Here is a 17,763-nt window from a genome sequence, read left to right on the forward strand (position 1 = left end):
AATTAAAACCGTTTATAAGCGTGGGTACCAAGCAGTCTTGAGTTATAGTAAATAAATAAATAGCAGTTTAAAAGTTATTAAAATAAAATTTAATCTCTATAAGTAATTAAGACGTTAATTAAGTTAATATGTTGACATGTGGAACTAAATTGATTAGTTTATTAAAAAGGGAGTCTCTTTATGCAGACTGCCTAGGACCACAAAATGCCAAAATCCACCACTGCATAACATCCAGCCTATCAATATTATCATGCCAAAATTCAGATTTGAAATGTTAATAATCTTTTTGCTTATTAAAAAAATCTGCTACTTTTGCTAAATAAATTGCTATTGTTTTTATTTTAGTTTTCATAAAATAAAGCACTGCTTAGTGAGTGATAACAATTTTTGGTTTCATAAATGATAAGATCGTAAGATAAAACATTGTTCGGTGAATGATAATAATTTCTGGTTTCTTAAATAATAAGAACATAAAATAAAATTTAGTTCGGTGATTGTTGTATCTTAAAATTTTAATTTTTATTCTAAATTAAAATTATTATCTAAGAACATAATGCAGATATCACGATTTTTCATATTAGGTCAAATGAAAAGAAATTAGCCAAATCATAAAACAATTACCAATATCTTTTAAAAAATTTTTTATCAGCAATAATTATTTGAACTAAATATCATTACCTCTTTATTTATTATTTTGACATAGAATACAAAACAATCAATGTTTTATATCAACAATAAATTATCTTTGTTGAGCTAAATAAACCTTTAACTTCCGTTTACCATTTAGATCAAAATAATTAAAATAATAGAGAAAACGATCATTAATTTCAAATTGGTAACGTAAAGATCAAATGCCGAACACGTCTTGAGACTGAACCCAAACAACAACATCAACTCGTCTGATATGTGTCTGTGTTACATAATTAATTTTTTTCACTTTCACTTAATGTCAAGAGAAATGGCCGCTGGTCTCACCTGGCCTCAATTCCAACAATTCTACTCTCACCTGACCCAGAGAGAGAGGTCCCGATGATGTAAAATGGTCTTAAGATACACGCATTAAACGAGGCCAGGTTGGTACTTCAGCGCTTAGATACATTTGTAAACAAAGGCAACTTGTCAGGTCACATATTAAGTTTTTTTTTTATATAAAAAACAAACATCGCAAATAATTAAAGATGCTGTTTTTATTGTTATTACTTTCGATTGTACTAGAAAAATGTATTTTATTTTTTGCTTTTGCAAAAAGCATAAAATTAGTAAATAATGTCAAAAGTAAATGTAAGAGAAGAAATATTTTGGGCAAGTTTTTCATTTTCCCGAATCTTGTATATATATATATATAGCATAAAATTGGCGTAGAATATTTACGAAATATTTTCCTTTAGAGTGAATTTCGTATTTTTTCTGAATCTATCCTACCCTCTTTGGAAAGGTTTTCGGCGATTAATCTCTGGCATGCGATTAATGGTATCCAAAAATCGAATTTGTATTTTAAGCGTTTGTTTTTTTCAGCCGATTGAAACAAAAACTTGACACAAAACTAAATTTGTAATCACAAAATACCATGCTAAATTTGATATATTTAAGTCATTGCGCTTTTGAATTATCGCAATTTCAGGTTTTTGAAAGTACAGATTAACAAATGATCACCCCCTAATCGTATTTGGCCCAAGCCTTGACAAGTGTCTATCCTCTAGTCGATACATCTGTGTAAAGAATTTTAACTGTCTAGCTTTATTCTTTTTGTAATTATCATATTAGATTATATTCGAAAAGAAGAAGAGAAGACTTATTTTGAGCGGAATTTGCTGAAAATTTGATAAAAATCTTCAAATTTGGTATAAAAACAGTATACAAAATTGCATTCATTTAGATCAAAGCGGTTTTGAGTTATATTTGTCGCAGACAGATAGACAATTTTCAAAACTATATTTTCCGAACTCATGAAGTCTGAAATGTGGTGATATTTCAACATCTCAAATTTTTGACGACTACAATACTGTCTCTATACTATATAAAAAGGAGAAAATAAAAATGAAATGATCAAGGTTTAGGAAATTTGATGTGGGGTATCAATATTAAGATTATAGATTTCTGTCAGATTAGGGTAATATTCTATCAAAAGAGAGTCTTTCTATCTATGTATTCGTTCAATTATCCGTGAATATGAAAACTCAAAATCACCATAATGTAAATAAATGAAATTTAAACTAAAGCTTTATTACTAAAGTTATATATATGATAACAATTTATATCTAATTTTTATTTTTAAAAATTTTTAAATAATACATCAATATATTTTAAAATTAATTATTAATTAATTAATTTATATATAATTTTCATTTTTAAAAATTTCCAAATAATATATCAATATATTTTAAGATTAATGTGGTTAATCGATTATTATTAATAATAATAGTAATTTCTTAATTTATATACTATAAATATTCTTACTGAAATAGTGAGTATTTGTATTCATAGGAAATCTCAATTCAAAGATTTTAATTAAATAATTATATTTTATTTTATTAAATAAAAATATATATTTATTAATTCATTCAACTTTTAATGAAACTTTAATTTGCTAAGTCATACAATACACACAAAAAAGAAAATTATCTGTAAGATACTTCAAGTCATTGTTGAGGATTAATTTAAGGCGCAGTTAATTAACATAAATTTAAATATAAATTTCAACATAACATAAATTTCAAAGAATATTTTGTAAGCATTAATTAAAAAATTATTTTAAATTTTATTTAGCCTTAAATATCTAATTCGCAGATTTTTACTGCTTTTTTCGAACAAATGCAATAAATATATTGAAATCTCTCTTATGTTTGTTAAATTAAAAAATAAATAAATAAAAGAAACGAAATATTTTCCCTCGCTTGGAAATTTGTCTATTAAATTAATAAAATCTTTCTTTCTTGTTGGCAATAAACTCTCGCATTTACCATAGTTAGCTTTTAAAGTATCATTCATTTTTAGATTTTTAAAAGGTTTTCTTTAAATTCATATTTATTTATTACTTGAACAATGAATTATTGAAATCAATATGTAACTCGTCTATATACAGTTTACATTAGATGTTATTGAGCAATTTTTTTAGCTCGAAATAAATTTTAAAATATATGAAAATAAGAAGAGATTATTATTTCATTGAAAATGTGGATTTTACATAAGTGGCTCAAAAATTTCAATACCACAAACGAAAACAAATGATGCCATGTGTAAAGAAAACAATAAAAATAAACTATCAAAGCAAAATATTACTATGTGATTCAACAAAATTCAAAGAATAAAGATGCTTTCCTCTTTCATTTCAAAAATTAGTCTTAGATAGTATTAGTCTTTGGTAGTAAGCTTTTCATCTCATACTGGACATCTCCTAGGATTCTCCAGCTCTAACCATAAAAACTTTGATATGACTTAAAATAATAAAACAAAACAGAAACTTCTAGATTTTTTTTAGAAAACATTTGAAGGAGATTATTAAATATGATTATATATGGTATAAATTAACACTAAGGCGCCATTTGAATATTGTTCAACATCTGCACAAATTATTCTGTATAGTTAAAATTGTTATTAGGTGCGTAATAATAGTATTAAATAAATAATCATTTTTAAATTTAAAATAACTGGCAAAAAAGACCAGAATTTCGAGAATAGAAGTTTTAAACTAAGAAGCAATATCATCATTATTCAAAAGAAAATATTATCTATGCTAAAAGTATTTTTTTGCAGAATAAATATACTATATAAACAATAAAAGTCTCTTCAAAAGAAGTTACTAATCACTAGCAGACTTATATTGAATATTGAATTAATTAATTTTCAGTGAATCATTTTATTGAGTATCGGAATAATTAATTTTCGGGGAGTCATTTTATTGAGAATCGAAATAATTAATTTTCGTTGAGTCATTTTATTGAATATCGAATTAATTAATTTTCCGTGAGTCATTTTATTGAATATCGAAGTAATTAATTTGTAATGAGTCATTTTATTGAATATCGAATAAATTAATTTTCCGTGAGTCATTTTATTGAATATCGAAGTAATTAATTTGCAATGAGTCATTTTATTGAATATCGAAGTAACTAATTTGCAGTGAATTGAGTCACTTTATTGAATATCGAATTAATTAATTAATTTTAAGAGAATCATTTTATTGTAGAACATTTTATTCTATTAAGTCTTATTTTATCGTTTAAAAATAAATTTTTAGGCTCAAATATAAAAACAAACCACAAAACTTATTACCGCATTTGACTCATACTATATTTTAATAATCCTGATTTTAGTATTCGTACTAAAAATTCTACATTCGAATTCGGGAAACCACAGGAAATAAGGAAATAAACAATATTTCAAACCTTTTCCTCAAAACGAGATATTGGAAATTTTAGCATAAAAGCGAAAAAAGTTGCTGATAAATTTATATCTGCCGACTCATCATATTTCGACGAAACAGATTTATGTTTCTTTTTATCTAAAAATAGAAACTGACTGAAGAATGCTCTTTTCTCAAGTTTAAAATGAGGTCTCAAATGAGGCGAAGCGGCAGGCTTTCCAAAATGTATGATTTCGCTTTTTGCCGTTCTACATAACTGCTTGCTCGCTAACTTCTATTTCCGGCGACTGGTATTGATACATCCTTCTGATTTATTGAGGCAATCAGGCAAAGAAGCCTGGAAGAAGATTGGACTATTTGTAGCAAGCGGTTTCAAACAGATGATTGGGCTTTTCCGCTGCTCACTTTGCAAAAAGAGAGTTTTGTAATAAATGCCTTTCACTGAATATTGAGATGAATATCTTTATTTCTCTTGTTTTTTGAATGTTAATTGTTAATTCTAGAGGTATCTAGATCTGTCATTATTAGAAATGATGATGTGATAGCTTAATGTTTAAGTAAAACGTGAGACATCTTTATGATTAAAATTACGATTCACTTAAAATTGCGGTTAATTTTGTTTAAGAAAAGACGCATCATTAGAAATATAAACGTGACATGTTCACTTTTTAACAAAGACAAAATAAGACAACAATTCTTGGAATGTTGACACCAATTTGCTAGTTACTCTTCGGAGCAAATATTATTTGAGTCTCTATAACTGCTGTATTTGAGGGCCATTGTGTTACTTGGTTATGTAAGATGGTTGAAGTTCTCAAGGTGACATTTGAATTGGTGCATTAATATTCACTCTGTTGGAAAAATTTAATGATTCTAGAAGTGTAATGACTAATATGATGTCATGTTGTTATTCTTGATATTAATCGAGAATTTAATAGTAGAATTATTTTTCACAAGCATGTTTTTACCAAACAAAATTTATTAAGTCAACATTAATAAAGTCAATTATATTTTATAATGCGATACACGTTTCAAACCATGTTAGATGTTTCTCACAGAGGATTTTATTCATAGGATTTGTTTATAAAGAGAAAAACGAAATAAGTTTGGATTTTTTTTTAAGAATTAGAAAAATCTCTGATGTGATATAAAATGCCGGAATCTAACAATATAACAAAAATATTTGGCCATTCCAAAATATTTATAGCTTTTTAAAAATATTTACGCTTTTACTTTAAATAGTTATACATTTTAGCTCACAAGATTAAAAATATGCTCACGTTTAGATTTAAAAATGAAATACAATTTAATATTTTAATTTTTAAAATAATCTTTCTTTAACTATGAATATCTTTTAGGAAGAAAATCAAATTGCATAGATAAAAATAAAGAGAAATTTTGAATTGAAAAATAAAAAAATATTAATATAATATTTTGATAAATAATAATCTGGCAGATTTATATAATTCCTATTTTATTAAATAAATAATAGCTGAATTTAATTCAATAGATTTTCTAATTAACTTCGAATCTATCTAATACTAATTTAATACTTAATAATAATTATATTTCTATTTAAGAATTTTCATTGAAGCAAAATATGAACAATATCTTTATTTCTTAATAACTTTATTTTGACAAATATTGAATTTCACTTTGATTGATATTTTAAACTCATATACATTTCATTGGTTTTAAGTTTCAGTGGAAAATAAACTTAACCCTTATCGTGGCATGATTGCTTTTTTGAAGAAAAGCAAATAATATATAGTGGTAGCATATTTTTATAAAGTTGTATGTATGGTATATTATATAAAATGAACATAAGGGTTAAACACAAACAACATCGAAACATGAACCTATCTTTAAACATCAGCGATATTCAAAATTATGGTTTTTTTTTTCTTCATATTTTTATTTAGCTCGACTTCTTCCATGTTTGTCAAAACAGAAATTTGGAATAAATTCTTTTTTACTAATAATCACTTTTTATATATATTGGAATTTTTAAATTCCGTACTATTGCATATTTTTAATGAACAATAATATATTCAAAACTTAGTAATCAGTTTCATCATTTTTACTTAATTTAATTTCATATTATAAGAAATGTATTACAAAATTCCATAATAATTATCAAAATGATTTCTCAAATACAGCTTATTAATTATGAATTATACCATATATCCGATTTCCTTTATTCACTTGTTATTTTTTAAATTTATTTTGACTTTTACATGTGTTCATGTACACTTGGAAGGGCAAACAGATTTCTCAACGTTGTATTTCCTCCAAATTATGATATAGATTTGCAATTTAAAAAATTCCGACATCTGTCGTCTTCAGCTTTTTAATCTGTCTATTTGTGATAACAGATAGACTGAACAGTGAGATAGTGATAACAGATAGACTGAACAGTGAGATAGTGATAACAGATAGACTGAACAGTGAGATAGTGATAACAGATAGATAGATATTTCCAAACATGTTTCGGGGAGCTAAAATAAGTATGAAACAAGGGGATTCATCAAAATCTTGATGTCAAATTTTTGAAGGTTACAATACGATTCTATTTGGTCTTTTGCGTACTTAGTATAGGAAAAAGGAAAACAATTATAGTATTTTCATTTAAATAAAAATATGAAAATATGTGCAGTTGATAATTTTAAATGATTTAAATGATTTTTTTAAGATTTACAATTGAATCAGAAATCGCAAAAGGTATCTTTAGTTAGGAAAAGGTTTTAGATTCAATGAAATCTGAAACGTGGAGATTTGTGGAAATCTTGATGTCAAATTTTTCGGAGATTTTCTATACAATTTGAGAAAAGCAAAGAAAAGAAAAGGTAGCTTTTACATTCATTTAAAATATATGAAAATGAGATAAATAGACTGTACAACACTTGAAGTGCGAAGATATTTCAAGAATTATAAACGAAGTAAGAATCTTAAAACTAATCGATGTCAAAAATAGACCTGAAGACCATATACAGTGGGTAAAAAAAGTTTCCGTACGAAAGACTAAAATAAAAATTAACTAGCATAATTTCTTATCTTTGCTTTTAATCTTTATAAACTACTTATATATTGTTAATATGAGTCTTTAAAAGGGATTTTCATAATGAATTTCTCTCTTTTATAAAACTCAGCAAGTCCGTTTGCAATTTTTAAGATAAATGACGAAGTATCATGCAAAAAAAGTTTCCGTATGCAATATACAAATTCCTCCTGACGTGCTGTACAACTAATCCACAGTAAATATTCGAAGTGTGATGGTTTGTCAGAGTGAATACGACTTCAGTGATCTTCACTCTGACTGAGAAACAGTTGTTTAATTCCACTGTTTCGCTGATCGTCTTAAAATGGAAATTCAGAAATCCATTCGTGAGTTAGTGATTCGGTTGCGAAAAAATGGATTATTTATGGAATAAATCAGTGAAATGATTTACAAGCCAAAGCCTACAGTGCAGTATATTATTGAAAGATACCGTGATGTGTAAACATTTGAGGATAGAGATCGATCTGGAAGAACTCCGAAGTTAAATCGCTTGCATAAAATAAATATCATGTGTAAGATACAAGATAATCCCATGGATTAGTGCACTTCAACTTGCAGCTGACTTAACGGTTAGTTACAACATTAAATTCGCATCTTAAATTGTCAGATATGTCATTTAAAAAAGAGATTACAATGGATGTGGGGCCCGTAAGAAGCCTGTTATAAGTCTCTGCTACAGAAAAAGCGTCTCGAGTTTACAAAGAAGCATATAAGCAAGCCTCCATCTTTTTGGGAATCGGTCCTTTTTTAGTGATGAATCAAAATTAAATATCCGTGAGTCAGATGGTCGAGTTATGATCTGGGGGGAATCAAAACATCATATGTTACTTAAGAATTTATGTGGAACTGTGAACCATGGTGATGGTTGGAATATGGTATGGGGGTGTATAAGTGCTGTTGGTGTCGGATATTGATGTTTTATAAATGGAAATATGGATAGGTATATACATCTTGACATTCTAAAACAAAACGTTTTAACCAATGCAGATAAACTGTCCCTTGGAATGGACTTTACTTTTCAACAGGACAACGATCCTAAGCACACCTCCAAGATTTGTCAAGAGTAATGTCTCTATAATGTTAAAAAACAGCTTCATAGCCCTCCCCAGTCTTCCGATTTAATTCTTATAGGACATTTATTAGAAGAAATCGGTCGTGAACTAAAAAAATATGACACAAAGAACAAGTATGAACTCAAAAGGGTCATTCAAGACATTTGAAGTAGTATTTCTCTAGAAACAACAAAAAACTAATGGGGGTTATGCCACAACATTTGAGAGAAGTGATAAAGGCCAAAGGAATGCCTACCAATCATTAAATGCAAGTTGGTCAGCATGAAAAAGGTCTTTCACGTACCATGTAAATTCCGTACGGAAACTTTTTTGTTCCTTCTTAGTGGCATTTTTTTTATTCTTTCAATTTAAGTATTTAATTTTCTTCCTAGTTTTTCTTTTATACTATTCATAAATAGTAAATGAAATTGTGTTAAACCAATTTTAAAATGTCCAATTTCATAACAAAATATTTTGTGCCAAAAATTAAACTTTTATTAATAGTCATAGCTGCGTACGGAAACTTTTTTTACCCACTGTATGTGTTTCAAAATTGTCTTCATGTTAGTGATATTTTCTCTGAAGAATCCATCATTTTGCAGGCCTTAAATTATCTAGATTTTAACCAAATATGCTTATTTTATAAATTTCGTTGTAATATCAATGCCAATTTTTTTACAATGCCTTAATCTGCTTATTATTTCTATAAATGCCATTTTAGAAAAAACAATGAAACCATTATTGTGAATGACAAATCCAGTTTTAGCATTGCGAGCGTAAAATATTGTTTTTTCCTGTACAGGAAAGTCAACAAATAAAACGTCTGCTTAATCTTTGTTATGAGCATTAAGTAAATGGAAACAAAACGAGAATTATCTCTTTGAGCCATCGTTGCTTTATCTGAGTTTTGTAGCTCTCTAGACATTTCCGCAACTGATATCTTTATTTTTTTTTCTTCGGAAGTGCACATTTCTCTAAGTCAATCTCCCTTTATTATTTTAACATTTAAATTTTATTTCTAGTTTTTTTAATATCTATGCTGTCTAATAATAATTTTGAAGCTCATTTTCATCTATAATAAATCCAAGTTTCGATTCCTGGATTCATATATGCAATCTTTTCTAACAAATGTCAATAGGCGATTAATAAGGAACACTAAATTATAACAAATATGAAATAGTATTTCATATTTGATCTGAACCCTGAAACTCGTATGTCCTGAAACTAAACGTGAAAACGCATAGTGAAAAAGATTGTTTTAAGAGCAATCATACACACATTCTGACGGCTGATATGATATTCTTGACAAATCAGATACACTAAACATCTCTGGCACAAAAACTTCAAACTCTGATGAAGCATTTTACAACGCATTTAAATAAAGATGAAGCATTTTACAAGCATTGAACTGATGAAGCATTTTACAACGCATTTAAATAAAGATGAAGCATTTTACAAGCATTGAACTGATGAAGCATTTTACAAGCATTGAACTGATGAAGCATTTTACAAGCATTGAACTGATGAAGCATTTTACAAGCTTTTTTGCAGATAATAAAGGGAGAGAATTGATCCAATGTTTAGTATACGAAGAATGGATTAATGAATGTGCTAGTTAATCAAGTAGAAATGACGTAAAAAATATCGTTTCTGTAAAAAACTAAATAGCATTCTATAATTTTCATCTATATTCTATAGAACTAGTTAATTAGATAAAACATTTTTACATCATAAATGTTTCTACAATTGGGCTTATTATAATGTAGCATATTATATTTCGATTAATAAAGCACTTTCTTTTTATTTTTTTCTCACTTTTTGTCCATTTCTATTAAAGATTTTTAAGTACTTCATATTTGCTACTTGTTAAAAAAAATCTTGAGTGTTAAACTGAAAAAGAAATATATTTTTAAATAATTTAATTTTTCCAAGTTTGGACAATTTAGAAATAAAGCTGATTATTTAGTGCCAATTTAAAAAATAGTTACAAATACCACCCACTTTTTTTTCACGTTGACTGTTTTACGATTGCCTCTACTGGAACTCATTCTTTCTAATAAACATTCATTTATCGTTAAAATTCTTTCATCAAAAGTAGAAACCATTTTAATTTTTAAAAATACATTTTAACTAATTATCATACAATAAAAATTTTTCTAGTATTCAGTGGTAAAGTTTTTCTTTCTTTCTTTTTTAATTGGATTTCAACTGTATTCCTTTGAAAAATGTTTTTTTTTTGTTTTTTTCGTATTGCTGATTTCTGAATTGACGTGTTCGCCTTTAACCAAAAGTTAAAGTTGTTGAAAAATTGTATAATAAATAACTTTTCACTGGAAATGAAGGTCCAAATACAATAAAGGAAAGCAAAGTTGAGTAGATTTCACAGGTAACTATAAAAAAATTTGTCCTGAAAAAAAGGGAAAAAAATGTATTTTATTTGTCTTTGCACTTATAAAAATTTTATATCTTGAAACAAGCTGAAGTTTCAAGTTTCTTTCTTCCTTTCTTTCTTATTTCTAAGTGGAAAAGACTAGTAACTAATATATGTTACTTTCAGATTACAGATTTTAGTAATCCCTAGAGATATTTCAGAGTATCGGGGAAAGAACTTGGACTAAAGTTTTTTTCGACAAAAAATAAGTTGGCCATTCTTTAAACTCTTACAAAACTCCGAGGATTAAAGCTTAATAAAGTAGACACAGTTGCTATATGTTCCTTAAGATATCTGTCAATTTTTAACACTCGGCTTTTAATGATACAGAATATCTTCAGAGCTTTATTCTTTCTGACTTGCTTTAGTTTCCTTATTTTGACACGTCAAAGTTTTTATAAGAGTTGAAGATACTGAAAATCTTCAGAGCTTTATTCTTTCTGACTTGCTTTGGTTTCATTATTTTGACACGTCAGAGTTTTTAGATTCAATAAGAATAAAAAATAATTTGCAGAATTTAATGAATAAATTTCAACTTTGGTTTAAGCATTCACATTCATTGGACTAATTACAACATGCATTTTTAATGAAATGGATATGACATCATACTTATAGCAGCGCTTTTCGAATGCACTATTTTAAAATCTGAATCATCATCCATATCGTTTAAACTACTGACCATCTAACTGAATACTTTTTTAAATATTGAATGTCGCATTCTCATTATAGAATCGATTTAATCATCGTATAAACTTTGGTTTAAAAACCTCATTCCCAAGCAAATTATTTATGAAATCTTATCATTGCTTTAATTCATAAGGTACCAAATAGAATATATTAAAATTGAAATAGTTTATATCACACTAAAAGCGCAAAGATTCAGATGACTATGAAATAAAAGTTTATTTATATCGTCTTTTTTCTTATTAGTTTTGTTTTTCACCGGAACATATATTACTGAAAAATTTGTAGTGCATATTAAAAGATTTTAAAAACTTAGAATATATATATATATATATATATATATATATAAAGATTTTTTATGAAACACTTACAAAGAAAAAAAAATTTCTTACAAAGGAAAAAAAGGGGGGGGGGGCAAAATGATGATGTTTTGAGTTTGAAATCTGGTAATGAGTAGTATGTGATGAATAAAATCCTTATATACATTTGGCAATACATATTGATTTATTAAATACAGCCCCCCCCCCCCAAAAAAAGAAAAAAGAATGATGTAAAACGGCCAATCCAGCCATGTACACGAAATGAAATATTGTCCTATGAATAAATACTGTTAGCTAAATACATTTCATAAATGTAATGTATCTTTTACATTACTATAAAATCTTCTTAGTTTTAACTAATTCAGCTTAAACATTACTTGCGTTTATCATTAAATATAGCTCATCATTAACAATATTTTGAGACAGCAATGATTAAATATGATTTATTTTTTTCATCATTTGCATGTAAAAAGTGAAAAAAAAAATTAATGTTACTTACCTTATTTCACACTCACACAAGTTTTCTACTTCAGTAAAATTCAGAACAGAATTTTCATGGAAAAAATTTTTGGGCATTTATATATGTATATAAGGTAAATATATATCCAAAACAGTAGGTAATTCAAAAAATTAAAATGAGGAATAAAATAATATTATTCTAATAAAACAGAATGATATTATGCTAATTTAAGATTTCTCCAATGAATATCAATAAAAGAGAAATAATTTTTTTCTATCATAAACATAATCAAAATTCATTATAAATTCAAAAGACAAATAGTCCTTTGTTTTGAATCCAGGTTCTGAATTACAGAGAACACCGTATAGTTAATAGATAATATTATTCAAATAGAAAGCAGAATCTGTTAATTTAAGCTTTTTAAACGGGTGATTGTTTTTTTATTATCTTCTAAATTAATGGCACGGCAGTAAAAAAAGTTGGCTGTTTTTTTATTCGTATAATGATATAAAATAAAAATATTGTCCAAACTGAAGGAAGATCAAAATATTTCCTCCTAATTTGGTATTAAAAACCTTTCCTGGATATGTTTTTGAAGCCAGCTGCTGAATTTCTTCATAAAAACTGTCGAGAAAACTGTAAAGTATATTCTAAAGCATAAACTGTTATGGCATCATTAATTTACCCACATAATTCGGGATTTTAAAAGATATAAAAATGGCAATAGGTAAATTTTGATTGATTACGTTTGATTGGTTATGATTATGTAGGATTTATCAAGTAAATGCTGTTTGTAAAACATATTTATATAATATCAAAATTTTGAATAAGGATATGCAAATTCATTTACACTTCTTGTGATTGAAGAATTAAATCTCTCAGATTAGCGACTAAGGGAGAAGTATTTATGGGATTTGTGAAATATTTCTGCGTTTTAAGAATTTTACATATTACTACGGATATAATACCTTATTGTGGCATAGAATGACAAATCAGATCCCATTTCTGTAAAACCTGTCTAATCCGAAGCTGAAATTACAAAAATAAAAATTCGATTTATCCAAACATTCGCATTAAAGGAAATATAGTTCAGAAGATTTAGAGAAACTGATAATTTTTCACAAAATTCTCCTTCACGTCTGTAAAAAAAAATCAGTAAATTGTCCTGAAATAAACTTAATAAATAATAAATAATTGATAGCTAAATAATAGATAATTTCTATAAAAACAATATCTGTACTTAAAATTTTTATTATACTTAAAATGAAAATTCCAATAAAATAGTTTTAATAAGCAAACAGTATAGTAATTTTAATAAAATTATTTCACAACAAAAATTCAAAATAAACTATACATTCCACATTTTAACGTGTCAAAGCACTTTTAAAATTTTTTTGATAAAATACATTGTACAATAGTATAGTCTTCGAATAAATTAAAAAGCCTTAAATAATTTCTCGGTATGGATGTATTTAATCAAATGAAAAATGATTTAGTAATAATAATTAACTGTAATAAAAATCTTCTGTATTCCCAAGTAACAAGATTATAAATTCTTTTGAAAAAACGAACACTTCCCTACTTTTAACTTATGTTTTTGAAGTTTTGATAAATATTTCAAAATGTACTTCTAACCAGAAATGAAAATATCTTTTCCTTACTCCTATAAAACTAAAGAGAGAGCTAAAGAAATGACAGGGTGTGGTCAGATATATAAATCAGGACCATCTGGAATGTAGTCCTGATTTCTTTAGCACGAAGAAAATTCTTATGATAAACTAATATTTTAAATCAATAAAAATAAAATATACTTGTTTTGAAATTTTATTTGCAATTTAGGATTCATGAATTTATAATACAATAATATATTTAATTAAAAATAAAAAGAAAAGAAAAGAAAACATACAAAGAAAAAATAAGAAAATTGTATTTGGATCTAGTAATAAAGATATTTTTCAGATTTTGTTCATTTCCCCCCATCAAGAGAAAAACATTCAATTTCATTATAATTATTTATCAATAATTTTATTATTAAATACATTTTATTATTAATACATTTTCTATTTCTAATGTGGCATCAACATTTTGCCAATTACAGTCTTTCGTGTGAGTTCATAATTTTTAACTTTTTCGATATGGATCATAAATCTTACTGAGTTTTCTCGTAAAAATTAAATTGTTCTAAACCATTGCGAACATTCATTATTTGTGCAAAGATCTTCTTGAACTTAGATAATTTATAAGCACGCATGTATCATTTCCCCTTTTTTTATTCAGTATTATTTCTTTCTGAATAGAATTCTACTTAAAATGAATCATTTCATTTAAAATCTCATTTTGGAGTATTTCTGTTTTAGAGATATGATCGCAATTTTAAAAGTGAGATTAAGAATTGTTAAGAAAGGTATTCATTCAGAAGTTATGGGATTTCTTTTTTATAATTTGGTTATGCTGTCACTTTTAAATAGAAATTAATATTATTTTACGTGCATATCATCAATCAAGTATGAATGTGATTCTGAACTTATATCGGAATAAAGCTATGGATTTTCTTTATTTTAGTAAAAAGTTCAGAAAGTTGAAGTATTATACTTACTTTAGTAAAACAGTACAGATTGATTATAATTTTCTACAGGCAGTTATAATCTAGTCTCGATATTTTGGATGAAATACATGTTTAAAATTTCCTTGAGTTAAAAGATATAAATTTCGGCATCCATTTGCTTATTTATAACACGATAACTTACGAATTGCAAGTCTGTGTACGTCGGATACTATTTTCAAAAGAAAATTTTGTTTATTTGTTGTCCATTTTTGTGCTTATGAATATGATTACTAAAGGAGGCTAATATATTTGCATGAAAATCTAAATAAAGAAACTAGATATATGAAAATTGGTACTTGCTTTCTTCATCAGAATCGTAGATCTATATCCATTGTATTTTACGAAATTGGTCCAAAGACTAATTGTCTGACGATTTGTTACTTCTTGTTTATAAGAACGCAATAATTCAGAACCGCAACAGGTTGGAGAAAGAAAATTCAGGATATGCTATTTTCCTTAAAATAAATCCGTTGATATTTTATCGAAACTTTCATCAAAAACATTTGAGAGCGTTATCTATTTTCTTGATTAAATTTGTTAAAAGGCTGATTATGTGTTGAATTGATAAGTATCGCATGTATAAGAATGCAATAATTCAGAAATGCTACACATTAAAGAAATAAAATTCTAAATATAATATTTATACTAAAACTTTTGATGTTGTGTCGGATTTTAAACTAAATCTGTCAAAAAAGTAAACTAATTGTCTATTTGTGTATTGTCTAATATGAAGAACTAATACAAAACAAATTAAACAGATAAATAAAGTTTAGTAGCGGCTCTTTCTATTAATACAAGTTAATACTATATGATATCTTTACGATATTCGAATATCTATTATGAATATCGATATTATGAATACCAATATAAAATTTTTATAAAGATGTTTACAGTTTTTTTTATTTTATAGCAAAAACACCCTTTAATATGTGAACACAGTAAATTACTTTTAAAATTACTGCAGCTTTTATGCTTAATTTTGACTTATAATTCAAAACGTTCGAATGTATTTCTTTTTTGAATGATATTTAGCTATATTTAAATTCGAGCTTAACTAAATCAGTATAATCTCAATTACTTAAAATTTTATATAAATAAATAAATTTGTAAATTTTTATTGAAGTATTACATATCTCATCGCATCGATTCAAAAATTTCTCCTCTTAAAACATGTCTACGAAAAAATACTCTTTTCTTTTTCTTATTCAAATTACAGATTCCCTAGCCTCTTTTTTTGCTTTGTAATATTTAGCATTCAGGCATTATTTTTACTTGTTAATTGTTCATGCCATTTCATCAAGATTTGAAATTCAGATACTAAAAATAGAATATTTGATTAAACATTAAAGGAAATTTGAATGCGGCGCAGGGCGGGTGTGAATGAAATTACTAAATATGCGCGAACCAAAAATATTTACGCAAAATAATTAGTAAATCTAATTAAAAATATTTTCAAAAAATGTGGTTTCTTTCATGTGTGTTGCCATTCTATTGATTGCAATATGTAGAATATTTAGTTTTGCTTTATCTTATCTTTATATTTATTAAAATTCTGTTTTAGCAAATGTTCATGTTAAAATGTCTTTTTACATGATTTTTTAAAAAAAATCTCAAATAAACTTTTTGTGTTACTTGCTCTTAATATTATTAAATTCTTCTAGTATCAAACTAGAAGTTTGATATTTATTTCACAGCTAAATATATTTTACCAAATTCAAGAATAGAAACTCCAAGCAATCGCTTTATGTATGCATCAAATAGAGCATAAAAATAGTTTTTTTCCCGAAAGTATTCGATAATAACTGATTGATAACTATTAATCATAGTCGAGGGTTCTTAAGGGGCTAAATATAACTTTTCGAAAACTTTATGGAAGAAATATATATTTTGTCTTTTCTTAAATTAAATAAATGCAGGGGAGTTGCGATTATAGAGGCTAGTCTTAACTATTTTAAAGAGAGTGTAAAGTTTTTCTGTCTTCAACTTAAGAAATTATATCAAATTTTATGAAAGCGAACCAGAAAGTGTTGAAGATGGTACATCATATAGTATTCTTAGGGATCAAAGCATTTCTGATTTCAAAACTCTCTTATTTATTTAGTTTAAGCATATTCCTGAAATAAAGTACCTTTTAAAATTGTTACGCGTTTGAAGAATACAATTTAAAGACGCTGGAGAAAAAGTGTGAAAATGAGATTTCACGTCATATCATATTTCTTAGAAAAAACAAACTGTTACGAAATCAAACCTACCTCAAGTTGTTTAATCTCACTCGAAAGATCAGTAAGTTCTATAATCTTTTTTTCCCTGTTTGATTTGATTATATAAAAAATTTTATTAGTGCTTATAATTTATTTTAGGAAAAAAAAAAGAAAAAATATTAGCTGTAACTTTTTATTATACACAAAAGACACTCAAGTAATGGTATAGAATTTCGGACTATAGTTAAGAAAAGAACGTTTTATTATGCAAATTCCTTCCCGTTAAGTTCTTTTATTGAATCGTGGAATATAAGAACTCGAAATTAAGGAAATTTATTTGGCAAATGAGTAACTTGAATCATAAATTTTAAAATATTTAAGCGCTTAAATTCTGATGTAAAATTTATTTCTTGTTATCTTCCTCGACAAGCAGTCACCAAGAAAATTTTTAATATTTTTTTTTATAGAGGGGGAGGGGAAATATCTGCCGAGAAAAAAGATTTCAATAAAGAATTCCTAAAAAGTTTATAAAGTATAACAGAAAATAACAATCAATTGTAAAAAATCTCATAGATATTTCTACTTAATA

This window comes from Argiope bruennichi, chromosome 3, assembly GCF_947563725.1.
Source record: "Argiope bruennichi chromosome 3, qqArgBrue1.1, whole genome shotgun sequence".
NCBI lineage: Eukaryota > Metazoa > Arthropoda > Arachnida > Araneae > Araneidae > Argiope > Argiope bruennichi.